Source organism: Euleptes europaea, chromosome 7 (assembly GCF_029931775.1).
Source record: "Euleptes europaea isolate rEulEur1 chromosome 7, rEulEur1.hap1, whole genome shotgun sequence".
NCBI classification, from domain to species: domain Eukaryota; kingdom Metazoa; phylum Chordata; class Lepidosauria; order Squamata; family Sphaerodactylidae; genus Euleptes; species Euleptes europaea.
In genome coordinates this window covers 97267889-97282930 of record NC_079318.1, presented here as the reverse complement: position 1 = coordinate 97282930, position 15042 = coordinate 97267889, and positions in this window count along the sequence as shown.

Sequence of the window (15042 nt, the reverse complement as noted above, 5' to 3'; positions counted from 1 at the left end):
GGTTCTCCAGTGAGGTCTACACCATTTCACCTATTGACACTGGCGAACACAGGGCTCCATGCATGTGGTAGTGCACATTTTCACACACTGAGGAGCACACGGAGCTGCGCAGGCTGGAGCCCATGGTGAGCAAGCTGGAGCACATGGTGGTGCACAGACTGGCCCACAGGGTTGAGAACACTGGGGCTGGCAAACCTTCACACACTGGCGAGGAGGACATGGGTGGCAGGGCTCCACACACCTGGGAGCATATGGGTAGCAAGGCTCCACGCACTTAGGAGGACATGGGCAGCAGGGATCCACACATTCAGGAGAGCATGTCTTCACACACGGAGAGCATGTCGGCACACAAGGAGGAGGCAGGCAAGGCTGCTTACACTGATGTTGACCCCAAGACATCTTTCTTTTCCTCGATGAAGAAGCCTGGAACACATTAGAAAGATTAAACATGCAGCCGTGTCTCAGGAACCACAAACCCAACGATTTTGAGATCCACCAATAAAGCCATGCAAACAAATGTTTCCAAACTGCTGAACTGCTTTAGCCTGCAGCTCTGAATGTACAACACAAACTTTTTATCAGCATAACAAAAGAGTGGCCAGCCTGCTGGGGTAATGTTAGGAGAAAAAGTTACTTTGTATCTCTACATGCTTGAATAATGTTTGAAGAAACCTAAAAGGATTGTGGATAATGTAGCCCAAACTCCCTTTATCAAAGGCACCTAAGAAAATGTAGCAATGCAGGGATAGGAGTTGGGTGAAATAATGGTTTCCATATATAACAACAAATTAATCAGAAGGCAGGAAATCCCAAGGTGATTGCAGAGTGCTTTCCCTTTAAAAGCCGTGTTTGCAAAGTTTTCAAATCCTGTAGCCTAGTGCTTCTAGCTCCTAATTTAAAAGAATTCAGGAAACATTGGCCACTTTTTAGCACACAGGAAACAAAAATCAGCCAGGAAAGATGCAAATTAGAAAAAAAAAGCTATTTTATCATCAAATCCTGAACAACACAATACTGATGTTCCTTTTTTTCAAGATTTAATTTGAACATGTTTGGCAGGCCATGGCTTATTTTGATGGCTTACCTCAAGAGGATCTCTACAAAGATGGTATATAATATTGTGGAAGGCTTTCACTGTCAGAGTTCATTGGTTCTTGTAGGTTATCCGGGCTGTGTGACCTTGGTCTTGGTATTTTCTTTCCTGACGTTTCGCCAGCAGCTGTGGCAGGCATCTTCAGAGGAGTAACACTGAAGGACAGGAGTAACACTGAAGGACAGAGACACTGTCCTTCAGTGTTACTCTTCTGAAGATGCCTGCCACAGCTGCTGGCGGAACGTCAGGAAAGAAAATACCAAGACCACGGTCACACAGCCCGGATAACCTACAAGAACCAATGGTACATAATTTTTTTAAAAAATAATAATGAAGTAGCTAGGGTTGTCAAGATACATGTACTGGCTGGAGATCTCCTGCTATTACAACTGATCTCCAGCCCATAGAGATCAGTTCACACAGAGAAAATGGCTGTTTTGGCAACTGGACTCTATGGCATTGAAGTCCCTCCCCTCCCCAAACCCGACCCACCTCCGGCTCTGCCCCCAAAATGTCCCACCGGTAGCAAAGAGGGGTGTGGCAACCCTAGAAGTAGCCTTAATTCTCAGCCATCCTACTGAACTACCACGGTTAGGCTTTTATTCTCTATCTGATCTCTTTTTTCTTTTTAAGACCTATAGATGACAAGGATTGAACCTGGGAGCCTCTGCATGCAAGGCAGAAATTCTTACTACTGAGCCAAAATCTGATTCTTTAGGGAACTTCAGTTAAAGAAGCTATGTTAGCTGGCAGACAGAATATGGCATTTTCAGTAGAGGCCTCTAGTTTAAGCAATCGTTTTATTTATTTGATACACTTCTATACTCCTGTTCCTAAAACCCCAAACTAGTTCCCAAATATTACATTCCATACACAATAAATCAGTAACACATCATGCAAAACTAAAAAATCCCTCAGAAGGTCTTAAAAAAAAAAAAGGTCTTCTACTGTAAATTTATTCCTAAACTGAACAGAGGAAGGAGCAGCCTTCTTGGCCTCATTTGATGGAACGGCCATGGAAAATATTCTCCAACCGAAAACCAACCCATTCTGGCCGTGCCAACCCCCATCTTCAGATGCATGCAGCAGACTTCAGAATGGGCAAAGGCAGCATTTTCTAGCCATCACAAATGGACTTACCCAACTCGCCAACAAGATCAAAGGAGTAAGCTGTTGAGGAGATGAGGGAAAGGAGGTCTTTTATATGCTTTTTGAGTGTCCTGAACATGACAGCTTGGTGCGTAAGTCAGTCAAGGCTGATGATTTGTCCGTCAACACCACCGCAAATGGATTCTATCAATTGCCACTGGTGAACATCTGCCCTCATTTTGGGACCTGTTTCAGCACATGCTTTCGATGTACCTCAGGTTTGTTCCCACCCTCTCAGAAAAAAAAGTCTGTCCCCACAATAGAAAGTCGTTTTAAATGATTTATCATAATCAGGAGGGGTTGTGACTCAGTGGTAGCATGTGTTTTGTATGCAAGATTCAATCCCTGTGTGGTGGAACACCCCACGGTGACCTACATGTCCTGTTCTGTCCACCTCTCTGAAGTGTCTGGGCTTCAGTGGCCATCCAAGGTCTCCACCTGTCACGTGCCACCAACTGGCTTTCTCAACACTCGCAGGGGCTTTCCTCTCCCCCTCTTGGTTCAAATACTGCCACCACCTGACCTGTGTAGGAACTGTCTGCTGAGACTTCCAGGGCTTCCAGCTTCCCTTCTTTGCATTCCCATTCTAAGGCCTCACCTCGTTCCTATGCCTCCCACTGCCCGGTGTCTGGTTTATGTGATACAGAGAACCACCACCAGCATTAAAAGTTATAACACATTTATTAAAAAGAAAATGTCCCCATGTGTATTCTCAGCACAGCAAGAGATTGATCAAGGGATCCAAGAGAAAAGTGTCAAACGTAATTCCTCTCTCCCTCCCTCTGAATAAGCCCTTGTGGATGTTCACCTAAGGCAGGCTCTTTAGGTTACCACGGTGCTAAAGCATGGCTCTCAAACATAAGGCCAAGGAGCGGGATCCGACCCCTCAAGGGCTCTTATCTGGTCTGTGAGCCAGCCAATGCAGCCACCCCCCCACTCCCGATCTGGTTGGTGAATCCGCTGTGGGCTTGCCAGCCACCTCTCTAGGGTTGCCAGGTCCCTCTTTGCTACCAGCGGGAGGCTTTGGGGGCAGAGCCTGAGGAGGGCAGGGTTTGGGGAGGGGAAGGACTTCAATGCCATAGAGTCCAATGGCCAAACCGGCCATTTTCTCCAGGGGAACTGATCTTTATTGGCTGGAGATCAGGTGTAATAGCAGGAGATCTCCTGCTAGTACCTGGAGGTTGCAATCAAAAATCAACACTTCTGCACCATTACCTAAGGTTAGAAAATTAGTACAGAAACAGGCTGATAACAATGTTTAATGACAATAGTATATTGAATGTAACAATGTGCTACCCAGCCAATTGCATATATACAACTTTTTCTCAGTCCTGGGTATATAACAACGTGCTAGCAAACCAATTGCATATATATAACAAAGTATTTCACAGTCCTGGTACAGTAACAATCAATCCGAGGTCGATGTTTTCAAGTGAAGAAGGGTAGAAAGAGATACGATCATTTCAATTCTTCCTCAGTCCCATTTATATATTGGTGTCAAAATGTACTCATTTCAATATAAGCTTCTGTAGCTTCCAAAAAAAAAATTCTTTAAACTTTTAAGCACCACCCTTTTAGGGATAAAGTTGCAACCATGTGTATTTTTTAGCTTATCTATTCCAACATCAGGATATCCATTGAAACAAGGTTGCACAGACAAATTTACAGTTTCCACGTTCCCAAATGAGATACAAGTTGTACCTGGAGGTTGGCAACCCCACACCTCTCCCAGACCCGAGGTGTCAATTATCAAAGGCTGATAAATAAAAGAAAATACTGGCCAGTAAGAGGAAGGAGGCTTCTGTGGCTGGTTCCGTGGGTGTCCAACATATGACCCATGACCTGGATCCTGCCCCTTATCAGTCAATTATCCAAATCTGTTAAATAAAACATTTTCAGAGCCTTATTGTTTTAAGCATGTTAGTATTTTAACTAAAAAAGTAATATCATTCATTGGCTTTGCCTGTGTCTTCTATAAAGTTTGTATCTCCAGTACCTGGCATTAAATTTTATGGTACACATCCCTGGCCTGTCATATCCAGTCCTTGTAACAAATGAGTTCAATACTCCTTTTCTAAAGGGTTCCCATTACTTTGGAGCATCTGCTCAGGCCTGCAGTCTTGCAAATGCCCCCCTCCCTCAGACCTCAGCGGAGACCTCCCTGTCCCTTGAGGGAATCAGGACAAAAGAGACCCTATTCTTTGTGCCCTGGAGTTTTAGCATCTCTCTTCCCCCTCTCACTGGCCAGGTCAGGTCAAAGCAGCTGTTCCTGAACTCTCCAGTAGAGTTGCCAGATTGCTTGGATTGGCGGGCAATTGCCCACCAATCTATCCACTAGATCGGAGCTGGGATCACTTGCGCTCATGGCCATGCATGACACAACTACATCACTTCCGGTTTACCCCCGAAAGCACAGCATCGCATCGCAACAGGATGCTTTAGCACTCAATCCCCCCAAACGCTAGCAATCCCCCCAAACACGCGGGGGGGGGGCTTTAAATAGATTTGTGCCTCCCGGTCGGGAGGCACAGATCTATTCCAGTTGAGAGGCGCAGATTAAAGCCCCCCCCCCCCGCGCGCCTTCAGGGAAGCCCCCTGAAGGCGCGCGGGTGGGCCGAATTTTCCCCCAAACTCCGGATCTCACCCGAATTTCGGGGATCCGAAGCGGGGGAGTTCGGACTTCGGCATGGCCCGAATCCAAACGGGCCGAATTTTACTGAATCCGGATTTTACCGAATTTTTTTTCAACAGCCCTAGTGGTGACCAGAGCTGTACACAGTAGTCCAAGTGTGGTCTCACCATAGATTTGTACAAGGGCAGTATGATATCAGCAGTTTTATTCTCAATTCCTCGTCTAATTATGGCCAGCATCGAATTTGCGAGCAATTGATTTACCTCCTCCTGCCTGTACTCAGCCAAGAGGGAGAGAAAAGTTTTAAAATTCAAGGTGAAGGTTTTGTTCAGTTAAAACTAGGGTTGCCAGCTCCAGGTTGGGAAATAGCTGGAGAGTTGGGGGTGAAGCCTGAGGAGGGTGGGGTTTGGGGAAGGGAGGGACTTCAGTGCCAATGTGTCCAGTTGCCATAGCTGCCCTTTTCTCCAGGTGAACTGATCTCTATTGGCTGGAGATCAGTTGTAACAGCAGGAGATCTCCAGCTAGTACCTGGAGGTTATGCAACACCGGTTAAGGAATTATTCAGTACGCAGGCACCAATACACTTAATTCAAATACACTTTACTACTTATAAGGAAGAACCTTAATATATATATGAGGTACAAGGTAAACCACCATACAATTATGTAAGAAACCTTCTTATAATGTATGTCAAACAATATGATAAAACAACAGTTGTACAAGATTACAGGATAATGCAAACACACACAAAAAATTACTCCAATGAGAGATTATACTCTCACTATTCTAGTGAAACAAAACATTTCATAATTGGTTTCAACTATATTGTGTAAAGCTTGTCAAAATGTTCCAAGCAGTATTTGAATTAAGTGTATTGGTGGCTGCGTACTAAATAATTCCTTAACCAGTGTTGCATAATTTTGTGTTTAGTACCTGGAGGTTGGAAACCCTAGTTAAACCCCCAAAGACAATTGTATTCCTCTACACGCTTTCCTCTTCAGGTGAAGGATATATTGGTAGATGAACTTTCTCTGCCAGAGACAGTGGAGAGTTGCTGCCAGGTGGACTGGACATTGGAGTGGTAAATTGTCCCATCATGCTGCAGCTTTCCAGAAGTAGACCGGAAGTGATGGGATCCCATTGCTCGTGGCCACACAAGCATGCAATCCTCGCTGTCAGCCAGCAGATGGATTCCAAGCCCCTTGGCAACCCTAACTAGACAGTAGTGAACTAGGTGGACCAATTATCTGCTTTGATATGAGGTGCCTTCATTATGTTCCGAGCCCATTTTGTGAATATTGCAGTGCTGAACATTCATGCAGAGGAGGTAGCCAGCAAAAAACAACCCTGCAATGAACTATGCAAGAATGAATCGGTCATGTTATCACCAGATATAATGACTTAGGTCCAATGATCTCGTTTTGATAGAGGGAGGAAGGCCTCATTTACTGGCATATAAACCACTGTCCAGATTTTGACCTTCAGGGAGATTTTGTGGGCACCTTTGAAAATATTTTTAATATGAGTTTTTGAGGAATGAGGGATGATCGTGGTGGTGATGGAGACATCCGGTCTCCAGTGCTCAAGCATGCAAGGCAGATATATGGAGTGCAACGCGCAGCCCATCAATTTTTTTTCTGGGAGGGTGGGAACAAATCTGAGGTACATCAAAAGCATGTGCTAAAACAGGTCCCAAAATGAGGGCAGCTCTTCACCAGTGGCAATTGATAGAATCCATTAGTGGTAGTGTTGATGGACAAATCATCAGCTTGACAGTGTTACACACGAAGCTGTCATGCTCAGGACACTCGAAAAGCATATAAAAGTCCTCTTTTCCCTCATCTCCTCAACAGCTTACTCCTTTGGTCTTCTTGGCAAGTTGGGTAAGTCAATTTCTGATGGCTTCAAAGTCTGTCTTGGTCCATTCTGAAGTCTGCTGCATGCATCTGAAGATTGGGCTGGCAGGAGCAGAATGGATTGGCTTTGGTCCTAAGAATGTTGTCCGTGGGTGCCATATTTCTTTGGAATCGGCTGTCCAATGGTTCAAAGAAGGCTGCTCCTTCCCTTGTTCAGTTTAGGAATACGTTTACAGCAGAGCTCTTTAGAAGACTTTCTGAGGTGTTTTTTTAAATGGGATCTTTTTTAGTTTCATCCTGATGTTTTACTGATTTATTGCATATTGAATGTTTTGTTTGAGAACTACTTGAGGCTTTTAGTAAAAGAAGTATAGGAATATTTCAGATAAATTAAAAATATATATCTCCTTTGCTTCAACTGATGGTGACCGCTGAAACAGCCTCGCTCTGCTTACCTGCTTACATTGTTAAATTTCCTTAGGAGCCTTTGATAAAGGGAGTTTGGCCTTTAATACCTGCTATAGGTTTCTTCAAACAATAATCAAGTGCACAGTTAAGAAGAAATTGCTCCCCAATCTCGCCCCAACAGGCTGGGGACTAAAGTCTGTTGTCAATTAGGAGCTGCAGACTACAGCGATTGAGCAGTTTGGAAATGTTTGTTTTCATGGCTTTATTGGTCGATCTCAAAACCGTGGCTGGGTTTGTGGTTGCTAAAATATGCATGCATGTTTAATGCCTCTAATGTGTTCCAGGCTTCATCATCCAGGAAAAGAAAGATGTCTTGCTATCAACATCAGTGTAAGCAGCCTTGCCTGCCTCCTCCTTGTGTGACGACATGCTCTCCGTGTGTGCAGACATGCTCTCCTAAATGTGTGGATCCCTGCTGCCCATGTCCTCCCAAGTGTGTGGATCCCTGCAATCCATGTGCTCCCAAGTGTGTGGAGTCCTGCCACCCATGTGCTCCCAAGTGTGTAGATCCCTGCAATCCATGTGCTCCCATGTGTGTGGATCCCTGCCACCCATGTGCTCCCAAGTGTGTGGATCCCTGCCACCCATGTGCTCCCAAGTGTGTGGATCCCTGCCACCCATATCCTCCTCACCAGTGGGTGAAGGTTTGCCAGCCCCAGTGTTCTCAACCCTGTGGGCCACCATGTGCTCCAGCTTGCTCACCATGTGCTCCAGCCTGGGCTGCTCCATGTGCTCCTCAGTGTGTGGAAACGTGCACTACCAGATGCATGGAGCCCTGTGTTCGCGGTTGTCAATAGCCAAAATGATGGAGATGTCACCGGTGATCTGTGAACGGAAGAGCGAAGAATGGATCATGAAGGCACACGGCTGTGTGTATTCTGTGCTGAATCACAATTCTTCCCCAAATTCTGTTGCAACAAACAACTTACCATTCTGCAATGTGTATAAATCATGCAAACTGTGGTCTCTTCATTTGCATGATTGTTTCCATTACTTTTTCTTGCTTTGAAAGATTTGTTCCTTTTCTGGCAGTTATGCGCACTGTCAGGGCAACGTTGAACACCTTGCCTAATAATTCCTGGAATGTTTGGCCTCTGACAGAGTACCCGCAAACCAAGGAGTCGAAAGAGAGAAATGAAGAAAAGAATCTCTCCATTTCTTGTAAAATTCAATGTTATCCTAATTTTATCCTAGAAGATATACAGAGTACGCCGAGCCAGGCCTACTCAGAAGTAATTCCCATGTTATTCCATAGGCATTACATCCAGGAAAGTGTTTTTTAGGATTTCCACCTTAATCTGGTTTCCAAATTTCCTCCCAAAGTTTGTGCAACATTTTGTTGATGTTTTGAAACATGTTTTCTCTATGTGGGCACATTTTTTTTTAATACAGAGCATATGGCAAAACTAATCCCATCCCATCCCACATTTCTATTTGTTTAGCCACCTGGAAGCGGCCCACAACATTTGAGATGTGATCCAGAAAACAAAGTTTGGAAGGGATGGGGAAAAAAAGGGGGAAATACTTCAAATGTAAAGCTTTAGTTTTAAACTTTCAATTTTGTTTGGGAATTTTTCTCAGCATAGCCTTCAGACATGCTGCTAGAACATATCTATTCAAATGCATTTCAGCTGTTCTCCAAAGCTCTGTACTCTGGTTTGGTAATTATCTTGAGAAAGACAAGATGTACAAGTTGATTATGTGGCCTGTTGACCTGACAATCAGTTCCCTTGGGTTAGGTTTGTGTGCTTCCCTTCCTTATTCCTATGTGGAATGTGGGTGTGGTTTGGTATCTCATAATTCAGATTATGTTGCGGCATCTAGGAAAGGTATCCCATTGCGCACATTACAGTGTGACATCTGGAAGACAACGCACCTGTCAACAATAGACTGGAAGCCATAGAAAAGACTATAGAATGATGGCATGATGCCGCTTGACAGTGAGAAGTTGGTGGCTGAGCTGTTGAGTCATTGTGCTGTAGATCATGTAAAAAAAATTGGATTGAGAAATGCAATGCTGGGCAATGCATGCAGTTGAAAAGTCTGATTCATACCTGCGTATGCAAAGCAACATTCACAATTCCTGCACTCATTGATGTACCAGCAACAGACACATCACATCAGTACTGGTCATTCCACTCACTATGCTACTAATCATAACTGTACTGGAATAATTTCAATTTGTACCCAGAATTCCAAACTGTCTTGCCCTATGACTATTCCTCATTAAAACTTTCGCTTCATTTCACTTCTTTGCATTGTATTTTTTCCTTCCCTTTCATCCCTCGGTCTTGGTAACAAAGTCCTGGTAGGATATAAGAAGGACTTGCAATTTAGAAGATTCAAACAAACACAGCATCTCAGCACCTGGGGAATTTAAGGCATGTGTGATATAGTGGTTAAGAGCAGTGGACTCTAATCTGGAGAACCAGGTTTGATTCCCCATGCCTACACCTGAAGCCTGCTGGGTGAACTTGGGTGAGTCACAGTTCCCTTTGAGCTCTCTCAGCCCCACCTACCTCACAAGGTGTCTGTTGTGGGGAGAGGAAGGGAAGAGGATTGTAAGCTGGTTTCAGTCTTCCTTAAGTGGTAGAGGAAATCGGGTATAAAAACCAACTCTTCTTCTTCTTCATCATCATCATTCAATGTTAGCAACTTGGATGATGCTTGGCACAGACCAGAACACCCTGCCCCATGGATCTTACAATACAAATTTAAAATTTTGGTATGAGGTATGTAGAGATTCCCAGGGCAAAAACTGCACTCATTTCGGTGATGCTTTCTTGGGTTTAGTTTTTGTAGGAGAAGCGACATAGAAGGTCATGTAGGAAAAGGTGGGTTTTGAGGAAAGTGTGACCAACAAACAGTTAATATTTGAGAGAAACTCAGAGAAAGGGAGTGGGCGAAGCTAAAAAGCTCACTCTCTCCATTCTGAAGAAAGGGACTGATATTGGTAACCTGCTTGAATACTAGGGTCATTAACGCATGGGCAAGATATCACCCGTTAATCTCTCTCTTATCTCACACTATTTTAATCTGGGATCATAAAAGTAAACGCATGTCCGTTTCCCATCCCACACTATGTGCACCACCCGATGCTCCCAAGTGTGTGGTGCATGGGATAACGTGGGATATTCGGGGAGTGTTCGTCGCTACCGACATCATTATATCACAGTCACGCGACTGTGCGTTCTTGGCGTCTTCCTTTTTTTTGGCCTAGAATGGTATGCTGGTATAACAACGTACCTCACTTCTGGATGTTGGTTTTTTCTCCTTTTTTGTGGCCATTTGTGGCGAGTAGCTACCACAAAAATTAGGAGTAAATTATCTCCTGTTTACCCCATTATCATTATTTTAGGCGTGCCATTATCTGAATAAAAAAATATCAATAAATTTTTTTCCTCAAAAAATTCCCTCTCATGGAAATTGACCTATAGGCAGGGTTGGATGCACAGTCCCTCATCACTGGCCATGCCCCCTAAGCAATTCATGGGAACTTATGAAATGATGTAGACTGCCCATTTCTGGAGAAGCTGAGGAGACTTGTTTTGGGGTGCTTTTGTTTACATGTGCCATGGCACCCACACAGTCGCCTCCGTTCAGAGCCCTGGTGCTTATGATGGCACAGATGCTGATGGTCTTCCAAGTGCTGTGCCAGAGCCTCATGAGAGCCGTCAGAATTTCCTCTGATTATTTTTAACGTCGTGTGCAGCAAAGGAGGGTGCTACTGCAACAAATATGCAGTACATCACGACAGATGCGACTTGCTCGCACTATTCCCCCTCGTCGTTCTACACATATTATGTGGAGAAAATGGTATGCTATTGCACATGTGCCTGTGCCACGGTGTGACTGGGAATATCCCAAAAGCAACGATTGGTGGGAAAGATTGGTTGCGGGAATATGGGGGGACGAGCAATAGATGTCAAACTTCCAAATGACCTGAGCAACATTCATGGAGATCGTTGAAGCTCTAAGGGGGAGGCTGCAGCGTGAAAGGACAGTTATGCGGCAGCCTATCACTGAGGAAATGTGCGTTGCGGTGGCCCTATGGTATTTTGCCACAGGCAGACCCCTACCAGCATATGGCTAATCAGTTCGGCATGGAGCTACCACGGTTGGAGAGATCATACGCAAAGTTAGCATTTGCATACAGCTTGATCTATACAGAAAGACCATTCACCTTGGATCAGACATTCAACAGGTAAAGCTCATGTTTGGTCGGTATTCCGGTATATGAAAAAGTTGGGCACCCATGATTTCTGTTGTGTTTTTCCCATTGCAGATTATTGCTGGATTTGATCACCTAGGCATGCCCCACTGTGTGGCCGCAATAGATGGGTGCCACATTGAAATCTTGAATCCAGGTGGAAAGGTGGCAGATTATGGAAATAGGAAGAATGTCGCCTCTATTCTGTTACAAGCGACGGTTGACAACACCAGAAGATTTATGGATGCGGTTGTGGGGTGGTCTGGAAGAGCGCATGGTGCATGTGCTTTTGCACATTCCGAACTCTGCAGAACTATGCACAATGGGGCATTAATCCCAGGGAACCCCACTCTTACACCAGAAGGTATAACCGTGCCAGCACTAATGATTGCCGACGGGGCATACCCGATGAGGCGTTGGCTCATGATGCCTTATTGCAGGCCATGGGACCACCGAGAGAGGAATTTTAACTTGGGTTTGAGTAGGGCAAGAAATGTGGTAGAATGGGAATTTGGTTTGCTTAAGGCTCGCTGGTGCTGTCTTTTTGGTGCACTGGCTGTGGATGAGGTCAATGCTAACCCTATAATCACTGCATGCCTTGATTTACATAACATCTGCGAACAAAAGGGACATGAGTTGAGAACGGGGGAACCAGGGGCCCACAACCTTGCAGAGTGTGATGAAGCAGCGCCAGTTGTTGTGGTTATGGATGAAGATCAGGATTACAACCCTTATGAGCAACGCCACTTAGATGAGGGCGAGGCTGTGAGGGAAGTGCTTGCAAACTACATGCTTAGGTGCAGGGCGCGTTAGAACGCAGAGGTTTTCTTTGGCCATTGTTAATATGCTGTGTTACTGAGGAACAGAGTGAGAGGCGATGGCTAAGAAGGTTGCATTCTCACACTGTTGGTTAGGGGTTCCGTTGTTATTAACGTTTTTCATCTGTCTATAATAAACAGGTTTCACTATCAGAACTGGTCATTCCTAATTCCTCCATTTACATCTCTGGGCATGAAGGCCAGTCATTGCAGCAGAAAAGCGTCCTTCAGATTTTTTTTGGGGGGGGGAAGGGAGCACAGCAATATAGCCCTCAGAACGGCCCTCAAAACAACAAGGGTTTGGACAGGAAGTGACATGTGCGGATCTTCATGCCCCACCTCCCACGGTCGCTCTTGGTCGTGCTTTCCCAAAATGCCTCTCTCAGCACAGTATTCCGGCCCCCTTTTTTAAAGCGAGGCTTCAGAACCCTCCCTGATTTGCTGGCATTCCTCAGTAATTGGCTGTGTGACCGTGAGACCGACATTTCAGCGTTACATAGTGAGAGCACGGCCCGTTTAGTTTTCCCGCACAATCTAGCGGTAGGGAGAATTGCCTCGGCCAACAGTAGGTCGTTTCTGAAGGGATGATGAGGAGGAGAGAATGCTGAGTTTTATAGCAGGGGGAGGATTTGCAACTAAACCTATGCACAGCACGCACACTGCAAACTCATCCATTTTTTCTGGGGTGGCAAATCATATGGCACGAGTGGGATTCCCGCGGTCCCTTGAACAATGTCGATCAAAATTTAAATGCATTAAACACACGTTCTACAACACGATTGAGGCCTGGAGGGGTATTCCCCAGGTCACTGGCCGCCCCCCCATTTTTCCATCATGTTGAAAATGTGGAAGGCTGCAGGAAAGCCAAGGTGGCAGGACTGCCACCATGCTGGTAAACATTTTAATTTGCTGACTCGTTTAAAAATCTCCTTGACCAAACAAAGTTGTGGTGCTGTCAAACCAACATAACCACAGTTTATCGGGAAATCAAGGGTGGGTGTGCACCAGGTGTTACCAAAATTGCTCTTTGGATGGGGAATTAGCTCGAGCAATCGGTAACTATGTATTTATTAAGCCAGGATCGCCCTATGTCTACGAGGGTTTTTCTCAGTGACTCCCCAAATAAAGACAGACTCAGGAATTCCAAATTAAAAGGTTTATATATATATATTCATTCATTCAATGTTACAAATAACACACGTACAAGAAAATAGGAATAAAGATAAAGGAGGTAAGTAAGAGATATTGAGGGAGTTATTAATTAGGATACTTTACCAATCTCTAGAAGTGGAGATGTTCCAAAATCCGTGGCATAGAGGTAGACAGAATACAGTGGGGGGGGGGAGGGAGGGGTGTATGGAACTTAACACACGAGGGAGACATGGCAGAGTGTGAAGGGGGAAGATCTGCACTGAGCCTTGTTGGGTAGGGCAAAATATACCCTTTTCTGGGGGTGGGGGGGGAGTGAGATTCTCCAGATGGCTCCTTCCAACAACAAAAAGAGATTAAAAAGATTTCAGGGTCAGAGATAGGGTGAGGTGGCAATTTGTTTACTAAGCTGGCATCCTTGATTTATACATCCTGAGATGGTCCTTCTCCGGAGGTTGTAAAACTTCACATTCCAGGGAGGCGGCAGGGGGAATCCTTTAATGTAGATAGCTGAGGTTGTTTTCCCACAAGATACAGGAAGAGAGGGGGGGGAATATGCAGAGAAGGGCTACGTGATGCTCTCGCCTTGCAATAATGGCTTCTCTTTGGCTCAGGCTTTTGGATCAAGAGGCAATCAGGGATTATGGCAATTCTTTTGCAGGTTCTGCAGGTGATCCGGCCTCTTGTCCTGGAAAGTCTGGCTTGTACAAAACTGGGGAGAGCTAGCCCAGAGCAGCAGGCTATTAAGGTGCAGGCAGCAATGTTTCAAACAGTTCAGTGAGTCTCTGTTATGGGTGCCATCTCCAGGGCTGGAGCTTTTAGGTATCAATTCCCCCCTTTGGTGGCTCCAGAACTTCGTGACGGAGCCACCACAAAAACTGGATCTTAGGAACTACTGGAGGCAGGATAACAGGAGCTCTGAAGCAGGAATGCTGGAAACAGGAGGCAGCGGGTTAGAAACAGGAACGGACTGGAACACAGGAACTTGGAGTCGCTGGAACTTGCTTGTAGTGTTGATTGGAGACCCAGGAGATGTATAAATCAAAGGGAAGTGTAGGAGCCATTTTGCAATCTAAGCTAAAAACAGGCCAGATTAAAAAGGGTGACAGCCACGGGAATTGGAAACACCTGGGTGCTATATTGGTTTTGCTGTTACTACTCGTGAGAAGTAGATACATTGAATAGAGATGTGCTAGGAGGTATAGATATATATGTACAATTATTTACACTTGTTGATTTTCTAACTAGTTTAAAGATAACAAGAAAGAGAGAGTAACTGAATTGGCTATCTGCGATTTACAATACATAGAAAACTGTACAGAAAAAAAACTCTGGATGTTGCAGTTTGCAGAGAAAAAAACTGTCAGTCTTCTTTACAAGGTTATAGTTAGTAGGAAAGGAAAGTTTCCGCTGGCATCGCAATTAAGTTACAATGTAGGAAATAGAAAAGCACCCCCCTTAGAGCACTTCGTGAGCTCATATCTATAGCAAGGAGAGGGTTAATTAGCTTAATTAGGTCGCTGCAGGCTGGTGACAGAGACGCTTGCAGGGCTTCAGGTGCTTAGAGGCTTGGTATCACTTTCTGGTTACAAAAAAATAATAATAACATTGCTGAAACAATTCCATAAATTACAGCTCTTTTACGGCTGTTCATGCTTCTTGCTTGG